Raw genomic sequence first — 13,291 nt, 5'->3', positions numbered from 1 at the left:
GGCTGTTTACGCCTAATTGCGTTTTAATCCTCCAAGTTTGCAATTGTGCACAGGCTACGCCTGTTTAGATTCCAGCAAGCAAATCGAAAGCTCGTCAGCTGGACGGATTTCTCTAGAAATCGTCATTAGACGCTTCAGTTCCTTATCCCTTTTTACCTGTCCGAAAAATATGTGTCTACAGTTTGCCTCCTCTCTAACGAGAATTGACGAAGCAGGTCAATTTTTGTTAAAGAAGAGACTTGCTGTTAGACAAGCGACACAGATACTGCCCACCATCAGAGTTGCTCGCTCGTTCGGTGGTATGTTAATGCCCTAGCCTCAGCATTACCCGCTTTGGTGCATGACCCTGGCCTCATGCATCTCTGGTTCTGGTCTACTCCTCATCTAGCTGGGAGTAGTCTTCTCAGCTGCCGTTGAACCTAGGCTGCCTGAGTGCGTGCCCCATGGAATGGAGCTATAGACTCTCAGCCGTCCTTAGAGTGGTCCGATGGCTCGGACCCCGGTAATTATCCTGTCCATACCTTCTTAGATTTGTAGAAAGGACAGCATCCCCTTGGCCGTCCCAAGGGCCACCCTATTGAATAAGTGTCTGGATTCCGTTAATTATTCCACACTTAACAGATGCTTGTGTGTTTCTACCAGGTTTTGACGTCTTTCTGCCATTCTCGGTGTCTTTCTACCGATCGTCAGTGTCTTTCTGACGCATGGTAATGTTTTCTATCAGGCTTTGGCGTGTCTCTGCCAATTATGGTGTTTTTATACCATATTTCGATGTCTTTCTACCGCATCTTGGCGTTTCTACGCCGTTTGAGGAGCCTGGCTCTATTGCTTGTTCTGGATACTCTAGAACTGGTTTGAAGACTCTAGGGCTTGCTCTGATTCTCCGGGGCTTGACTGAAGGCTCAAAGGCTTGCTGAGAAGGCTCTGGGATTTCGGTGAAAGGCTCTGAGACTTTGTCTGAAGGCTCTAGGACTTTGCTTAAAGGCTTTGGGACTTGTCTGAAAGCTATAGGACTTTGCTTGAAGGCTTTGGGACTTATTCTAAATCTCTGGGATTGGTTTTGAAGGCTCTGGGACTTCTCTGTATTTTTCTCTGTCTGTTTTCAGGATTGTTTGTACTTTTTGGCTGTTCATCGTTTGGGATGCATGTACTCTTACTTGTCCGTTTCACAACCTTAGAGGTATCGTTTCGTGTATGTCCTGAAAAGATGTACTTTTTCATCTTTTAGTGGCTTGTGCTTTTTTAAGAGTCATTTTTTATTTTTTATTTGAGTTTCTCTTTCTTGTTTCTCTATTCCCTGGATTTGAAAATTTGAACTATGACACCACTCTGGACTTTTAGGGAGCCGTGCATTGATCCTGACCGGCAGTCGACATGCTACTTTACTGGAGGCGGGCGAGGAGGTCCCGCTCTCATTGTATCTGGATGGGCATTTATGTGCCAAGACTCATCGTCAGGTGTGTTTTCATCGTTTTGGCTTGTAGATAGACGTTTTATTGTCGTTATATTTGAAATATGTCCGAAATATTGTCGAACTTAGTCGGAAGCGGGCCCAGTCCCAAAAAATGTCTCGGAGAGAGGAAAAAAAGTGGCGGCAGTGGCGCCACGCCACTATGTTCTGGCGGTGCCGCCAGAATAAGCTGGCGATATCGCCAGTGATATTGGCGCCGTGATGGTAGCGCCGGTACTTCTGTGGCACGCGACCTCTAATACATTTTTCGACTATTCCGGTTTGATTTTTGATGATTTTGACCCCGTTTTTTGATCTTTTTGTGCTTCAAGGAGAAAGATGTGTTCCGTACTTTTAGGAACTTTGTGGTCGTATCTGGTACAATGCTTTGCCTGCTGCTGTTCGTTCTCGGGTAGACGCTACGGGTTCCGGCCGTCTTGCTAGCGGTCTGTTTACGACGACGAGGATTTGTGACATCGTTTTTTTGCGTGCGCTAATGGAGCGGTGGATGGATACCACCCATACATTTAACTTGCCGGTTGGAGAATTGACAGTGACCCCTCTGAATTTCTTGCTGATCACGGGGTTATCCTTTGGAGGTTCGCCTGTGCCTTTCGATGGCGGTTTGGGATTTTACCCTCAAAGAGACACGTATATCTTCGAGATGCTGGGTTTTACTCCGGAGATGAAGGTCGCAGTCTTCGACACCCTGAGCTGTACGATCGTTACAAGGAGAGCTTCCCCGGACTAGCGGCGATGTTTATCTGATCGTCCGAGCTTTCATCTGTTATCTGATGTGGTGTACTTTGTTATGTATATTAGGTGCGACTCTGCCACTTTGCGTGCTGCCAGCCTTAGAGGACTTGGTAGTGGTCAGTTCGTATGACTAGGGGTCTACTGCTTTGGCCTATCTTTACACTAGCATGGACCGATTGGTCCATGGGGGATCCCGTCTTTCTGGGATGTGGCATGATGTACACGTGAGTTGTTTTATTGATTTTTAACTGCATCGTGTTTTTATTTTTGTTATCTTAGCCGGTTTTTCTTTTGTTTCAGATCTGGGCTATCAAGATGGGCCTTCTGACTGGCTTCGGTGTCCTTCCGGGGTTAGGATACCCTATGCTGAGGTTTTGGGACTTTTCCCGTACTCTAATGCATAGTTAGGGAGCTGAGTGCAAAGGCCGGCTGAACGAGCTGGCGTGGACAGATGTGAATACTGAACTCCACTTTTGAACTATTCTGGGTCTTATTTGCAGTGCTGACCCCTGTTCTATTGGTCGCAGGTGGATAGTTCTTGGAACACTCCGCCTGCAGTTCGCTGACCTCGGTGGGTACAGGGTGCTGTAGAGAGATCGGGCATGTGCTATTTAATGCATGGCCCGAGTTGTAGGTCCTGGTTTCTAGAGGAACATGTTCTCCATTGGTGGGGTGGCCCACGTACTCGTATGGTTCCGGCTGGACCTCATTTATTGATGCCGCGTGGCAGGGATTCGGTATCGCCTGCTCTCCAAATGGATTTGAGGGGTTACTCTGCTACCAGTCTGGTATCTGTTCCTTAGTTGAGCTATCTAGACGACTTCGCGAGACATCATCTTCTAGGGAGGCTTCTGTTAGTAGGAGTGCCTGTTGTTTAGGTTCAACAGGCGGGTGCAGGGCCACATGTATGTGTTACCTTCTGGTCTTCTTTTTCTGGATTTCTTCCTCCGCTTGAGTTCTATTTAGATATTCTCTCAGGGATGCGCTAGACGTGGGTCTCGTTCTGTCTGTGCTAGGGTAGACATTCATGGGTCTCCAAGTCGAGTCCTGTCTAGTAGGCGAGCTAGTGACATGGTCTCTGGTTCTTTGAGTCAGATGCCAGAGAGATCTGCGCGTTACGACGGCGTGCGTGGGCCTGTGCAGGACACTGTTCCCTTCTGCTACATGACGCATTCCTTTGCGCCAACCAACTGTAGTCACGTGAGTGTTTTTCTCTTCGAAGATGGAAGGATCTAGAAGCGATTATGGGAAGAGGCGACAGCGAAGAATATTGCGCTAGCTTATGCTGCCGGCGCCGGCACCGCCACTTTGTTTTGGCGGCGCCGCCGGTTACAGCGGCGGCGGCGGGGGATTTTTGACAACAATTATGGATTTTTGTTTTGCTTTGTTTTCACTCGTTTGAAGTCTGTTTCTCATGTCAAAGTAGTCAAATCACATAAAATTGAATAAGGAATCCAAATATGGCATAATCAGAATGTTTAAAGCTCATTTAAACAAAATTATTTATGGGCAGCAAGTACGAAGATAGGTTTTTCATGGCTAAAAGAGCTAAAATCACTTAGAAACATGCATTCTAAGAGTCCTAAATTAATTGGGTTTGTATGTTTGAGCTTAAACATGGTTAATTACAATAAATTAACATGTCTATCATTGAGTTTCATGACAATTTATTAAAAACACCGGATTGATTAATTATAGCAATATTGATGGAAAAAAGCAATAAAAGCATCTTAACATGAATCATAAGTACACAGTCACAACAATTATGGAAATTATACATGTATTAATGGCAAATCAAAGGAATATAATGAGAGGGTCCTTATAGTTGCCGGTCTGAATCCCTGGCTTGTTTACTGGCGAAGTGGATGCAGAATCCAGCTTCGAATCTGTGTAGGCTTGCGTTCTTGGAGAATCAAAGCGATCTTAGGTGTTTTCTAGACTGGAATTGATACGATTTGTGTGTCTCTCACCTAGGGGGTTCGACCAAAGCTAGGGTTTTTTAGGTGGGGATCAAATTTTGCTCTAGGGTTTTTACTTTTCTGGTCCGACCTTTGACTCAAGTGACTAACAATAGTGTTTATTGGGGAATGGTAAAGACCTAGGGTTTCCTAGAATCTTCTAGAATATTCTAGAATCTTCTAGGGTGAAAGTGTGTGAAGTGATAGGCTTTTAGTTATTAGGATTAGCTAGAAATACTGTTAAATTAATTAAATTCGGATTTAAACTTGCTTTCTAGGTAAAAGAGTACTAAAAGTGCATTTTGGTGCCCGAAAGTGTTGAAAAAGATTCCTTGGGCCCCATAAGTTTAGTTATGGTCAATTTCAGCCCGTCAAACTTGCAAATTGGCCCATAAACTTCTAAAATATTGCAATTAGTCCAATTTCTAGACTTAGATTACAATTTCTTTGGATTTTTATGAGCTATTTACGCCTAATTGCATTTTAATCCTCCAAGTTAACAATTTTGCACAGGCTACGCCTTCTTAGATTCCAGCAAGCAAATCGAAAGCTCGTCCCCTGGACGGATTTCTCTGTAATCATCATTGGACGCTTCAGTTTCATCTCACTTTTTACCTGTACGTAAATAGGTGTCTACACACAACAAATAAGATTTTTAAATATCTTATTCAAGCCATAAAGTATCGTATATTCCTTTGATAATTCCATAAATTCAATTTAAAACTCATAGTTCAATTCGTCTCAATAAAACGAAATCAACCTAGTTTACTAACGAATTTCCATTTCAATTAAGTCCTAATAATTTTCAAAGAAATCAATTGACATGATAAATAAACTCTAGCATTTTAATGCATGATAATTAATTTTTAATGAATCCATAATCTAACATTAGAGTATGGGTGTGACATCAGGTGTACAAAATACATCGGTTGGCTTTGCTATCGATATCAGGAGGATGAGGTTAAAGGACAAAGTTGTTTTAGTACTATTTGTTATGAGTATAGTAAATGTTCTTAATATTACGGTTTCGACTGGATTAAAGGATAAATTGTTTTGAGTTATGTTATGCAATTTGGGTTTATAATACCTTAAGTAATTGCGAACTCGCGTTGTCTGACCTCCCCATTGTGTTTTGTTTCAGGTTTCCTTGGTGTATATGGTCAAGCTTCCATTCTATTTTCTGGAAGTATCAGTTCAAAGCATTCATGGAAAGCTTTGTTCATCTGTAGAGCTGCAGTAGACGGCAGTAGTAGACTTAGTTATGTATCAAATAGTTCTCATGTCCATATACTCCGTTAGGATATTTTATTTGAATAAAGTGTTGATTTTGACAAATGCGCTTTATAACCGTTTGATTGTTTTACCAATTGCCTATGTTGGAATTGGTTAAGTTATGGAATGTATGTGTGGATAAGGCAATTCTTGATTTTGTGATTGCACACTAAGACCTTGGTCCCTATCGTTTATGCATCAGATTTTAAAGATCGTCTTCGACGTTTATAACTTATTTGTTTTACGAAGTTTTCCAAAAACATTTTATGAACATTTACATGATCGATTTGCAAATTTTTTTTTATTTGTTTTTAGGCTTGCTACGGGTTCTGGGGCAACCACTCATGTTCCATAGCGCTGGTCGCGGCCCTCGATTTTGGATCGTGACACCTTCTGCTTCAGACTTTTGTAACTTCGTCGATTCTTCGCACTTTTAGCCCAAAATAGCTCCACAAATACTATATTGCACCTGAAATTCATACACACGGAATAAGGCATAACAATACCAATTAACGCATGATAAAAGGTAATACAGTGATACGAAAAGACCTGTAAACTAGGAGTAATTCTACTTCTATCAACAACAGACAACGACATCTAGTGGCTAGACATATACTAACTACTACGGGCTAGAATTAAAACGACTCGACTTTCTTTGAAAACTGAACTTCCGAAGTGAAATATGAAAGTACGCTAAGCTTACTCGATAAAATCTGGGAACAACAACGGGGGTCAATCAAAACCGAGTGAGTTCATAATGCTATATTTAAATATTAAGTTCAATTCCTAAAACATTTTATAACATAAATATATATATATATATATATATATATATATATATCTGTATGGAAATCAACGGAATCCTAATCCTCAACTTGTGATATCACATAATATCATCGAATCCAAGTGATGGTGAAGCCCGAGAAATTAATTCACCGAGTACATAATCCACATTACGATTCCATAATCCAAGGAGTTGTGAAGCCTGAGATGTTAATCCGCCGAGTAAATCGATCCTTACCGGTGCGCATGCAGTCCTAATAATGCCCATCAGGTAGCACGTCCCAAGTTTTACATACGATTATTGAAAACCAATTTCAAAAAGCAATATTAAAAATACTTCGCACATTTAAAATACGATTTACTTGATTACTTAACCATAAAAAATAAACTTGCAGTCCTTGCCGAATGCATGAACCCTAGCCGGATAGAGCAAACCGCACTGGTACAACTCTTCCGAAACCCAATGCCTCGTAGTAGGCAGGTCTAACACAAATCAAATATTAATAATCGATATGATAAACACCCACGCCTAACTTTAGACTTCCTTTAATAAACCAGCCACTTAGGCTAAAATTTTCTAATAATGGCCAATTTACAAATTGTTCCCCAAATTTTGTAAAGAGCGCACTTCACTGTCTAAATTTTTAAGGTCAACCAAAATTACGAAAACCACTTCAAATATCAAAATCAACCAATTAATATACCAAATCAGCTCTAAGTCACTAGCATTTACAGATTTGGTAAAATCTCTATTGGGTCCCAAAATTTTTCCAAAAGACAATTAAGACCCTAAAGCATAAAATCATGCCAAAATAAAAAATCATCAAAATTCTAACATGAAACATCTCTTAGAAATTTTCGGGTCATTGGTTATATTCGAAACCAAACTTATAGTTTTAGTAAGTACTATTTAATTAAAGGGGTAATGTCAAAAAAATTCACCAACTTAACACATTTTCTCATTTTAATCACGTCGTTTAAAAATTGTCATTTGCATACACCAACTACCAATTTTTCTCAAATCCATACAACGTTAAAAAATCTGGCAAAAATTGCTGACATGTCACTACCTGATTCGTTATGTCATGTCACTATCTGGTTGCCAACTCATCAATTTTCACCGGATTTTTGAACGGTGTATGAATTTGAGAAAAATTGATAGTTCGTGTAGGAAAATGACGATTTTTAAATGGGGTGTTCAAAATGAGAAAACGTGTAAAGTTGGTAAATTCTTATGACATTAACCCTTAATTAAAACACTGTGACAAAATATTATTTGTTTTCTATTTAGAAAAAAATTAACATATTATACCGCATTTATTTTTAAAATCGAAAATAAGTTAATCACTGGAAAAACCTCACATTATACTTTCGCCTCAATGATTAAAATATACTTTATTCTTTTAAACCATGGTTAATTCATTTTAATTAGATACACGATTTAATAAAATCGTTCAACCAATTAAATCGATAATTACTAAAATAACGTTTATACGAAATTCTGTCTTTTTCCTCAAAAGGTATTAACCCATAAACATTATTTGTTGCCAAAATTATTATTATCGTTATGTTTAAGAATTCCTTTAAATATTATATATATATATATATATATATATATATATATATATATATATATATATAACCAACCACTTAATCAAATACACCTCAAACCATAAATCGAAAATAGCATAAAAGTCTTATAATCAGAAATCAATATTCTAACACGAGTATCCTAATAAAACATCGAGTGCAACCTTATTCTTACTATACCGTTTTCACAAAACTCTAACAATCTGGTATGATAAAACCAATCATTCGCCATATTTACCGTCCTTATATATCACTATTATCATAGAGTGTATGTCTAGGTACCTTACAGTACAAATTTCAAAACAATTATTATAAATACATTTATCAAAATGTTACTCGCGAGCTCATTTCAAAACAAATTTCCACAACACTTCATCGAGAAAAATTTCGTTTACATAATTGTCCGCCAAGGTGATGATATCTCTCATCCCTAAAAAGTTGCACTTTGTAATTCTAATGTCCGTGATGCATGTTCTATTTATGCAAGCACCGTTTATTATTTCTCTTTTTAATTAGTGAATATTTTCCATGCTATATGTAATTCTATTTGTGACATTCAAATGCATGTTCAAGACATTTCTGGGCACTTATATGCGATAAAACAATTCAAAAAAATTTAATAAAGAAATTTTATATTTGAAATCCAAAATTTCGATAAAACTTTTGCTAAAAATTTCACTCTGTAAAAAGTGCACTCGTTAACCTCTAAATCTATTCTCAAATCTCAAATTTAAATCCACCAATTCATATGAAACTACTATAATAATAATACATCAAAACCGATAAACTTAAACTAACCTCAAATCATACTGTAATTACACTCAAATTAAATAATTCCTTGTCGCGCAGTCCCATCGATAGACGCAACACAAGACGGTGCAACCTTTGATTTGCCTCTGACACGTGCCTGATAGATGTCCACTTCTTGATCAGTCCTCGGCGCCTCCACTCCGTTCACATTCCCATTGTCCTATCTCTTTTCCTTTTCCTTTCCCATATCCATCTTATCGAATCTTTGTATTGAAGTTTCATTTCTTCCTCCATTGCCTTACAAATAACTTTTGTAAGGTGTGTATGAACACCCTACATTAACCCTAAATAATATGGCCCAAGTCCATTAACATATCTGACGTTCACCTCCACATTGTACCGTCAATTCTGGTGTCAAACCATTCAACCTAATTAAATCGTCGGTGTATTCCTTCACCGATCGATCACCACAAGTCAACTTTTCAAAATTATTTTTCAAATTTTCTAAATGTCGATCATTAAGACACTCCAATTTATTCATCAAACGAGTCAGCTCCACAAGTGCAGTCTGTTCAATATGAAACTCATACATCGTATTCTGCCGAGCTGAAACATGCTCACGATGTCTAGCCACATCGAACCCGGTACACCTTTCCCACTGAAGATTTGGGCTCAGAATCTACCAATTTTTCTAGAGGGTCACACTCTTCCTTCTTCTCAAAATCATTTCCCAAATGATCTCGATTCACAAAAATAGATGCACCAATTCCGACGTTACCAGATCCTGACATCTAAAACAAAAACAAGGATCAAAATTAACGCCCACAACATAACTATACCAAAAGCAACGCATGCTAAACGACCTCATGTGCTACTTACACGACACACAAACAGAGATTATATAATAAGATGATATATCTTAAGCAATCATGCGAGGCATACAAAAATAACACAATGTTAACAAGTTACGATTGTCACCTAACCTTGAATAACCCAATCATGCCTTAACCCTCATTTAACAAATCATAGTCATAGTAAGCAACTAACATGTTACCAAAGAAACGAGTATGAAAAATCCTATTTGATTATCAAGTTACTAATGACATGGCATACAGCTCATATGATTCATCGATATTTCAAATATCAAAAACAAAACATGTTACAACATACTCATAATTGTTGTAACAAAGATCGATACTTAACATGACATCAACCAAAAGATATGCATCCAATACTTATTATTACACATCTAGCTATCATGCCAACTACCACGTATGAAATAATCATGTCAACACACAACACATGCCTCCACGATACTATTGCTAATCAAACCGCTATTCCACGTAACCCTAACGGACACCATGTAGCATGAAATCATTTAATTTATTATAATTTGGTTAAGCCAAACTTGATATACATAAACATATGACCAACTATACTAAAATGTCGGCAAACTATAGCATGGCCAAAGTACAAATATCATACTAAAAATCGAAACATAATGAGTTGCCCAAAAGTATTTTGGAAAACTATCTTTTCTTAAAACATTTAGCCAAACACGAAAATCTTCTTTTTTTTTTACAGGCAAAGCAACAAAATAACACACTCAGTTTCAGTAAAGCCATTAAAGATTTCTCTTTTCATACTTACTTTGTAGATAACGAGAAACCACAAAACTCTCTTTTCAAAGCATCTACTATTATAGCTAGTATTCCATGAACTAAACTTTATTTTTATCAATTTCTTCTTTTGTAGAGATGTTGGCTATTAATATTTTTTGGTATTTTAAGAATTGCCAACCATGATAACTTTGTAAAACTCGCATGCACCTACAGAACTATAACCATTTAATTTGATTGTAAATCTAATCATAGTAAACCATTCATCTAGTTTTCTGGACACATGCTTTTTAAAATCTAGATGGAGAAATGGGATTAGGCTAATTACCCGTCTCAAACGCTTATTCATAGATCACACTCTAATCTAATATGGCTAAATTACAAGGTGACCTTTAAATTAATAACAGTTACCAAGATGACCTTTAAATTAATCAATTTAATTTAAGACAATCAAATTCTCATCCTTATGTGTGAACAACTAGGTTCATTTATAACACTTAAAAATATATTCTTCCACTACGAGATCAAAGACAAAACACATAATTAATGTAAACTCATTTTTCTAAAGATATAATGTCTTTCAGATTAATTTATGCAATCTTTCCTTTATCAACATTTCTTTAAGTTGAAGAAACTATATTTTAAGTCATATGTTCTTTTATCATTTTATCTTATTCAAATTTGTTTCTCTTTCAATTACGTTTAACCTCTTATTTGCCAATTTTCCATTCATTTATTAAAGTAAATATTTTTTTCTAGTGAATCACTTGAAATTTTTTTTCGACTCGAAGAGTTGGTGCATTCATTTTTCATATTGTGCAAAGTTGCCAATCCCCATTGATTAATAAAGTTTAAACTTCCAATTAAATTATCCATTAAAATAATTCTATTAAATTAATGTAATTAATTTAATGTTTATTATACTATTTCAAAAGTTTATTTACTTTTTAATTATCTAAAGAAAAATGATTTAAATTAAAATTGGTCCTTCCAGTAATAATCAATATTATTGTTGGAAAACTCTAGGAACAATTTTTTTTATATAGTAATAAGTCTTGTGAGTTACTCCCTCCGGTCCATAATATTTGTCGCATTTGAGAATTTTTTTTGGTCCATAATATTTGTCATATTAGAGTTTCAAGTGGTAATTAATATGGACAATTTAGTAAAACTATACACAAATCAAGACATATTTATTATTTTCATAATTTATGTGAAATGACCAAATGCGACAAATATTATGGACCGGAGGGAGTAGTACATAATTGTTGTTGATAATCTAGTGATAACGTCTAGTAGGGGCGAAGCAACCTCGCCAAAAACAAGTATCGCTAAGTCAAGCAATTTACCGACATCGCATTCACCTAAGGCTCCGAGCTTCTATAAACACAGTAGCACCTCGCCCAAGGAACAAATAGGGGAACCTGTGTATACACTTCCCCCGCATGTGATGCCCGACATCACAGGTCGGATATAGCACGAACAAATTATTGACCACGTGACCTGGGGGGGATCACCGAGCCAAGAGCAATAGAGTGGTATCTCGGATAAACACCAGATGACGTCGAGCAAAAAACATTACCCGAGCTCCGTTGCCTCAAACACGGAAGCTCAGCCGAACGAAACTCGCGAGAGGAGCTCTGAGATCCCACTATGATCCACACTCACGTGTAACTGATTATGGGATCACAGAAGATCCTCTGACAAGTACACGAAGAATGTTCCCTACGCCTGACGCACCTAACAAACCACGCCAAATGCGGATTAAGAACGATTAACAATTCATTTGAGAAGGTTAAGAAGAGAAGAGACAAGAATTTTTTACAGTGATTTGGTGTAAACTCGAACCTATATCCACTTGCCTTTTTCCGCTAACAATGGAATTTTGACAAGTTCACTCCCAACTTAGGTTTTCATAGTCTAAACCCAAACCAACACATTTTTTAATTTTTCACACAAGATAAACAAAACCAACAATAACCTAATTTTTCACGAAGTATAACTAAAAATCAAATTACAAATATTATTTTCAAGGAATCACTCATAACAAACAACATATCAAGAGTTTTTCATATAAGAATTGTAGATTACTTGAGAGGTTTAATACTTAGGTTGTTAACCTTTTCACATATTTAGAAATATGGTATACATAGCCCCTAAAATATTTCTTTTCGTTGCTCCTTGTCTGTGAGTTAAAAAGCAAACAAAACCTACATTCTATTTTTGATAGACTGCAGATAGAGTTCGCGCTTGCAAAGTTGGTTTTGGACAAGTCCCAGCAGTCTCTTGCTGATGTATTAGGCCTTTATTGGGAGCAATAAATGCCCGTTGAAGTGTCTTTTAGTCAACTAGAGTTCACGTTCACGAAGTAGAATGTTCACCCCCACGAAGTCTTGGTCTTTAGCATTCCATAAGTTGGCAGCTGCGAAGTAGCAAATTCCTAAGCCTTGGAACAAAGTTTGCAGCCACGAGTGGGGAATTTCACGGGTGCGAACTTTCTCTAGAACTTTAAGAAAATTGGATTGTGATCACTTGTTGCTAGAGGATTGTTATAAACCTTCCAAATGTTTAAATATGTTCCTACACATTCATAATGATGATAGAACACTTTTTGGTGATTGTTATTGTCAAAATTAAGAGATATCGAATTTATAAAAGTTTAACAATGGAAAAAGATTTGTTTATGTCCTTAATATTTACCCTAAGGCCCGGATTGTCCCTCACGTTTCATTTTGGTTGAAATAAACCCCTAACGTTTCAAAACTGGCCTATTTAAGCCCTCAATTGTGCTTAGGTATACCAGCCATGTAATCATCCACATAGGAAAGAGAGGACGTAAAATTTGAAAAAGTTAACCCTGTCAAAATTAAGGGCTTAATCAGGCCAGTTTTGAAACGTTAGGGGTTCATTTCAGCCAAAATGAAAAAAGGCCAATCCGGGCCTTAGGACAAACATCAGGGGCATAAACAAACCCTTTTCCGTTTAATTATTGTCTTTCGAGACTGTTTGATGCGAAATCAAAGTTTAGGGATAATTGAAATATAAACTCCAAAGTACGGGGACTATTAATAACAATTAGCCAACATTTTAAGATAACCCGCACCTATTGTTGT

Source organism: Mercurialis annua, linkage group LG7 (genome assembly GCF_937616625.2).
Source record: "Mercurialis annua linkage group LG7, ddMerAnnu1.2, whole genome shotgun sequence".
In the NCBI taxonomy this organism is placed as follows: Eukaryota; Viridiplantae; Streptophyta; class Magnoliopsida; order Malpighiales; family Euphorbiaceae; genus Mercurialis; species Mercurialis annua.
The sequence above is the reverse complement of the archived record's forward strand: the minus strand, read 5'-3'. Positions refer to the sequence as shown.